At 53.8% G+C, this 6566-nt stretch overlaps 1 protein-coding gene across 1 annotated transcript in view; it reads left to right on the top strand.

The window, feature by feature from the left end:
- The first annotated feature begins 3070 nt into the window (after positions 1-3070).
- Positions 3071-6566, top strand: part of LOC104620682 (segment polarity protein dishevelled homolog DVL-3-like) — an 11055-nt gene continuing 7559 nt past the window's right edge. The window contains 1 exon segment of the mRNA XM_010286974.1: positions 3071-3140. The gene's annotated coding sequence lies outside the window, so the exon portion shown is untranslated.

The raw sequence follows: 6566 nt of genomic DNA, 5'->3' as shown, positions 1-6566 counted from the left end.
CTCCCTCCCGCAGGTCTCTTTGTTGGAAAATTCAAGGCAGATGAGTGCCGGGGAGCGCTGGGCCTGTGGGCCGGGCGCTGAGCCTGCAGCTTGGCCTCAGCATGTCTGCTGGTCCGGGGGACGGGCCGGGGGCTGGCGAGCACCAGGTCTCCGTGCGGAGCAGCAGCACCCCGGGGGCTGGACCTGGCTCGCCTGGGCAAGGCTCAGGCTGCCACTCCATTAGCCGGGGTTTTCACTGGCCACTGTTCTCAGCCATGTTGTTCCCAGCCCCCAGCAGGACTTTAAACATGGGAAAATCTGAAACCGGGCTGCCGTGATGGACGGTAAACTAAAAGCAGTCCCTTTGAGATCAGCCTTGGGCAGATGTTTTCCCTGGGCTGTCGTGGCTCCTGCCAAAAGGAAGGGCTTTTAGACAACCGAGAGAGCCCGAGCTCCTTCTGGGTCTGCTCTTTCGGGAGTCCTGGGTTCAGACCCCATGAGCTGGGGGCTCTTCCCAGCACATTCACGGTATGGTTTTCCCTCCCAGCACATCCACAGGACAGTTTCATCTCATGGCCACTTCCCCATGCAACCATGGAGGAGAAACGTGGCACCGCACACAGCTCCCCCAGAGGCTGCTCGGTTGGTGGCTTCTGACGTGAACCTGTGGTCTTGTTTGTGCGAGAAGTGTGACTTGAGAGTGGTGAGAGGTGGGGGGAGAAAGGCTACAGCTCAGGGCTGGGGCTGGAGAGGAATGCAGGGCGCAAATAGCTGGGACAGTGTGAAGGGTGACAGACGTGAGCAAGGCTGCGGAGATACTGCTGCTCGGCATGTGCCCGACTCCAGCACTATCAGTTTTTGCTCTGTAGAGTCTAAATATATAATCCATTGTGCTCTGGCATCTGGGTGATAAATAGTGATAAACAATGTAGTGGCTGGGGAAGGAGGGGGAAAACCGCTCTGGGGTGGAGCTGACCCTTGGGATGTCTGGGGCAGCAGTGGGGTAATAGGAGTGAGGAGGGACCAGCTCTCAGGACAGAGGGAGCTTGTTCTCCATCGGGCATTGCAGTTGAGGGTGGGCGGGGGGCCAAGGGGGTTGGTTTCCTCTGTCCCCACTGAAAGCGGAATAGTTCATTTGTGCTTAGCAGTTGGTCACCTTGACCCTGCAAATATATCACCCTGTCCCTTCACCCACAGGCAGGGCTCTGTCTCCCTGAGCAGGCAGCATGCAGCACTGAAAATTGGCTCTGCCTGAAGCTCTCTCTAGGAATTGGATGAAGTCCAGGCTGCTGGCGACAGTATGAATGGATGCTAGTGCAGCCAGGCCAGGGTGCGTGTGTGTGCGCACTTGGGAGTGAGGAGACGACAACTTGCCTGCATTGGAAAGGGTTGACGTGGGCACCAAAGGGGACGGGTCCTGCAGGGGATTTGGGCAGAGGCTGGCGTGGGGCATGCTGAAGAAGCATTAAGCCAGCAGGATTTTAATCCATCACTGCTCCTTTCCTGCTTTTTCCTTCTTCTCCGTCTGTGCAAGAGGAATTAATGCACATCCTGGGAGTGGATTAGACTGCTCAAACCGTGACCACCTCATCTATGCCTTCTGGGGATGGGTAGTATTTGTCCGGTCCCTTTGCTGGCTCTCCAGTTTGGGCAGGGAATCGTGGGTGCCAGCTGCCAGCAAAGACGTGGAAATGTGCTGCCTTTTACCCTGTGGGACAGCCCTTTGCTGAGCGTGCATGACACTGGAGCAACCAGTGTGGCTGGCAGGGTGGAGCGAGCCTGTTCCCAGGTTTTGGTCTTCCAGCACTGTTCATTTGCCTTTTGCTGATGCCTTTTGAGTGTTGGCGAGCCCTTGTCGCCCTATTTTCAGTGACAGTTTGGGCAGCTGTTGGCACACCAGGGAGTGCAACCAGAAGCCCAGAGTATCTGTTTCTCCGAGCCCCAGTGTGCTGCAACTCGATGGCAGTGCCTGGACTGCACGGCACTCTGGAGCAATGGGTCACAGCTCCGCATCCCATGCTTGCATCCTCTTCGATTCTATGTGAGTTGGGGACTGGCCTGGGGACCCTTCAGAGCTGTTAATGGGATCCCATCTCTGTACACTCTGACAGTTACTTAGAAGCTACTTCTTTTTAATACGTAATTTCCCTTGGTTTCACATTCGTTCTTTTGTTCTTTTTCTGTTGGATTCTTTTTTCCTCCAAACATAATTTATTCACCGTTACATTATTTTTTAAAGCACAGTATGTGTCAAGCTACCTTAGATATAGCTTGGAAGGGGAAATTAATATCACAAACTACTTGTAAGGTGTCTTTAAATAAGAGTGCTTAAAATGTTGTCAATAAATAGAAAAGAAAATGAGCTTGTTAAAGCCTATTTTGCCATTAGATTTGATTTATCAAATATGGTATTAATTGAATTTGGTGAATTTACAAGTTGTTATGGTTGCAGACTCACTGTGGAAAAAGTATTTAGGTGCCCAATGATACTTAAAATAGAAAGAAAAAGTTTTCTCTCCAACGAAAACTGACGGGGGAAAAAATTATCAGTGCTCCCTCCACTATGAAGACTGATAATAACGTAGCTGTTTGTGTAATGCGGGAACATGACATTGTGGCACAACTATAACGCTTGAAGTGATGTTGAAATATTATATATGTAATTAAAAAGCAACAGTAACATTTGGGAGGCAGCATGTTTAATGTATTTCACTTTCATCTCTTAGAAATCGCTGGCATAGGTTGTGATTCTTTCAGATCATTATAAAGAGGTTGAAATAATGTATTTCTTTAGAAATAAGCGAACTGGTGGAAATATGCACGTGATTTTTTTTTTTTTTGATTGAAAAGTGAATCGGGGGATAAAACAGCTGGATGCAGATGGAAGAGCCTGTTCTGCCGATCTTCTCCCCCTCCAGCCTGCCAGTCATGGCTGTGGGCACAGGAGGCTGTAGTCTGGCAGCAGGAGGGAGCTGCTGGTCCTCCCCCTGCCCCATTGCCAAGCCTGGGCTGCCTGTTGTTGGGTGCAAACACCCACCTTTTCCTCTGAAGCCCTGGACCCAGCTCTGACTGCCTCCTCTCCCCTCTGCAGGGTGGTGAAAGAAGAGATCTCGGACGACAATGCCAAGCTTCCCTGCTTCAACGGCCGGGTGGTGTCATGGGTAAGCAAGCCCCTTGCTTCGGTATCTCACTGCCTCTTTCTGCCCTCTCTGAATATCACCATTTGATTGCATAGTGCCAAGTAAGGCACGGGGACTGCTCCGTACTGTCGGTGTGCTGACTGCGAGCGAAGCTGATGCGCTGAATTACCACACTCCAGTCCCTCAGCTGGAGAGGGTCTTCTGTGCTGGGGAAGATGTGGAGAGCTTGCGGTAACTGATGCCTGGCAGAGGTGGTGCTCCCGGCCTGTCCGCAGCGTAACCCGTGTGCCCCTACGGCAGGGTCGGCTTTCCAAGGAAAGTCCTGCTCCGGTGACTGGCGCAAAGGGCTTAAGTGACTTTAGTGCTGGTGAAGCGGACTGGATTTGACTGCCCTGAAGACTAAAGGTACTGCCTGGGCAGCTGCAGGACAAGCTTTTCCCTCTGTGCCATGCCGTGCACATGCTCTGTCCCCTGCCTGCATGCCTCCCTCTGCCCCCGAAGGGACCCTCTGTTTGTGGGCGGAGAGGGTATTCAGTCTTCATAGCCTGTCATCCCTTTTTCCCCTCTGCTGAGCTGCGGTTTGTGCTGATGCGGGTGCATGGATCTATGCCAGGAGCAGAACTGAGACCCAAGTGCCTTTTTCCAGAGGCCACCAAATAGCCCCTAAACAGTGAAAATCCTCATCAAATCAGGATAGGTCACACCTAATGCTTCTTCTATCCCTGCACCAAACAGCTAGGCCTCAGCTGGGGGGCCATGAAGTGACTGTGTTTTGGGAGGGCAGGCAGGGGTGAACAGGACTGGGCGGGCGGGTGCCCTGCTGCCAGGCTGGCTCTCGCTGGGATACAGGCGCACAGGTTGGGGTCCTGCCTGCGGTGGGAGGAGAGGGTGCGTTGGGCTCCCACACAAAGAGCCGGCGGCCGGACGCCTGCCGTCCTCCCTCTAGCGGTTAGCTGGGCCCTTCAGAAAACAGCCTGTCTGGCCTTGGCCACCATCCCTGCTGCTGCTGCATCTGCCCTGAGACATCTCCCCACCCCACCTTTTCCAGCTGCCCTGTGTTTCCACCTCCTCTATGGGAAGTCCCAGAGTCTCTGAACCCTTTCCATTGCTCTTTTTTTTTCACCTGGTGTGCTTTTCCTTGTGGTCCACACATCCACGCAGCTGCTGGCTTTCCTTGTAGGGGCTCTCTGGTTGCTCAATGTGCATGGCACGGATCCGGTGCGGCTCCGTCTGGTGTGATCAGGGCACCGCGCTGCTGGCTCCTTGCGGGGCAGATGTGCCTGGAGTTAGCACTGCTACCAGCTCTCGTGCACGAAGGGTGGTGGCAGTCTGAGAGACCTTTACGCACAGCTGATGATCCCTTTTTCTATCCGAGACTTTCCTTGTCCATGGATGGTTTGGGGGCGCAGGGTGGGGGGCTTGCTTTGCTGCTTCTGCCAGACAGACTGGGATGAGGCTATTTTAGGAACTTGGTACTAATTTTAGCTAGAGGGAAAGACAGGGGCTTGGATCCAAGTGAATATTTCCTGACAGTGCAAGAGGCAGGAAAAGCGCAGGGTGGTTATCAAAACCTTCCCTGGAGGAAATCCCAGCCCCAGGAGTGTTAGAGGAAGGCAGCATCAGCCCCCCTGCTTGGGAACAACCCTTCTCGCCTCACTGCTGTTGAACAGCTGCCTGTGGCTAGTTCCCTCAGTCCAGATCTATTTGCCAGGTCTTGCCTTGAGATCTTCAAGCACAGAGCGTTACATGACTTTTCCCTAGGCAATGCTGGCCAATTCCAGCATCTCTTCTTCACTGTGCTCCCAGGTAGTGGCTGCCGGAGCAGGGATGTGCCCCTCAGGGAGTGGGATGTGTCCTGGGAAGACAAGTCACCGGGAAGGTGCCGGGAGCAGAGCCGGCCATGCGCCTGGGGCTTGCTGGAGGGAGGGGAGCTGAGCTGAGTGTGAGACAAGAGCTGGTTAGACAGTTGTGAGATCAGGAGCCGTTGGGCTTGTCCTGGGGCTTGTGGGACGGGCTCTGCAGCTTTTGACACCCCAGGGTGCTCTCTGCCCTGTCTGCTGCCTTGGCTGTGGCTTTTTCAGGGCTGCTCTGTCTTCCTTGACCCAGCTGCATCCCTGTGTCTGTTCCCAGTGCCTCCCTGGCAGCAGACCTCTTTCCCCCTGCTCTAATGGTGATCTGTGGAGTCCATCCCCTCCTTTATCATGGTTTCCCCAGTTCTCAAAGGTGGACAGGGCACAGCTCTGTGTTGCATCAGTGATGCTGGAAAGCAATCAAGACCTGTGTAAGCTCACTGTACCTCCAGCACCTGGGTTGGCATCTGCTCCTGCCTCCATGCAGATGTGATCCCCTCACCGGCAAGCAGCAGAACTCCCTCTGCATTTACGCTGGGTGTTATGGTTTGGGCAGCAGCTGCCGGCTCTTTTCCAGCCTGTGTTTCATGATCCTTCTGCCCTGTCCCACAGTGGGGCATCCCTCACCTCTGTTAGCCTCAGACCTCTCCTGTGGTGGCTGTTGGCTTGGCAGTTGGTTCAAATACACAGGCTGAGGCTTGTTGCCTGTCCTGGTCTCCTCACCTCCCTGGTCTGGCTCCAGGCTGACCCACAGCCTGTTTTGTCTGGGGCGGATCAAGGCACGGGGCCCTGCAGTCCCTCCCTGACACTGGGAGAGAGCCATCCCTCCTGCTTGCCCATGCTGTGCAGGTGACAGGCATGGGGCAGACATGAAAAGCACATTGGAAGGTCCTTAAAGACAGAAATTGATCTTCCGTTGCTCTTGAGCTCTAGCCTGTCCCTGGGGACTCACTCTCTGGCCAAGGGTAGACTCCTTTCTGGGCCCTGTCACCTCTGCTTTGGTGGTCCCTGAATGTCTCTTGCAAGGAAAAGGCTTTTTGTGGCTTTTCTGCCCAGCCCTATTGCAATTCACCCTGCTCAGTGCAGCTTGAAAATGGAGACAGTGCAAACATGGATAGGAAACGACACTGGGGAAACCACTTTCCATTGAGGTCATTCAAGCTATCGTCTGTTTTGTCCCACTGGTGAGCCTGTTCCTCTCAGGAGAGGGTCCACATCATTCCCTGAGCCTTGAGATTGGTGGTTTATCTTAGAGCCAGAGGCATAGATGTAGTGTGGCTGCCACAAAGCATGGCTGGAATAAAGAGTTCCTGGGGTTTGACCCTTCCTTGAATTTCTCTGCTGGGGAAACTGTTGAGCCTCCCAAAGGTCGGCTGGATTGCCCAATTAGCTGGGCACAACCTGCAAGTTTGCAAAGTACCTGTGGAAGACAGAAAAAGAGCATGTTGGAGTCTATTTCAAAGCCAGCCTCAGCCCTGAGCTCTGTTACCCCCAGCTCCCGTGGGCTGGAATGGTGAAAGTCCTGCTGGGTCCCACAGTTCGAAGGCAGAGGTGTAGAGGCTGGTAAAATCGAGAAAAGGAATGACTGGTAGCTGCC

The sequence above is a fragment of the Phaethon lepturus genome, unplaced genomic scaffold (assembly GCF_000687285.1).
Source record: "Phaethon lepturus isolate BGI_N335 unplaced genomic scaffold, ASM68728v1 scaffold30995, whole genome shotgun sequence".
Taxonomy (NCBI): domain Eukaryota; kingdom Metazoa; phylum Chordata; class Aves; order Phaethontiformes; family Phaethontidae; genus Phaethon; species Phaethon lepturus.
Note: the sequence above shows the minus strand (reverse complement) of the source record. Positions and strands in the feature narration are given on the sequence as shown.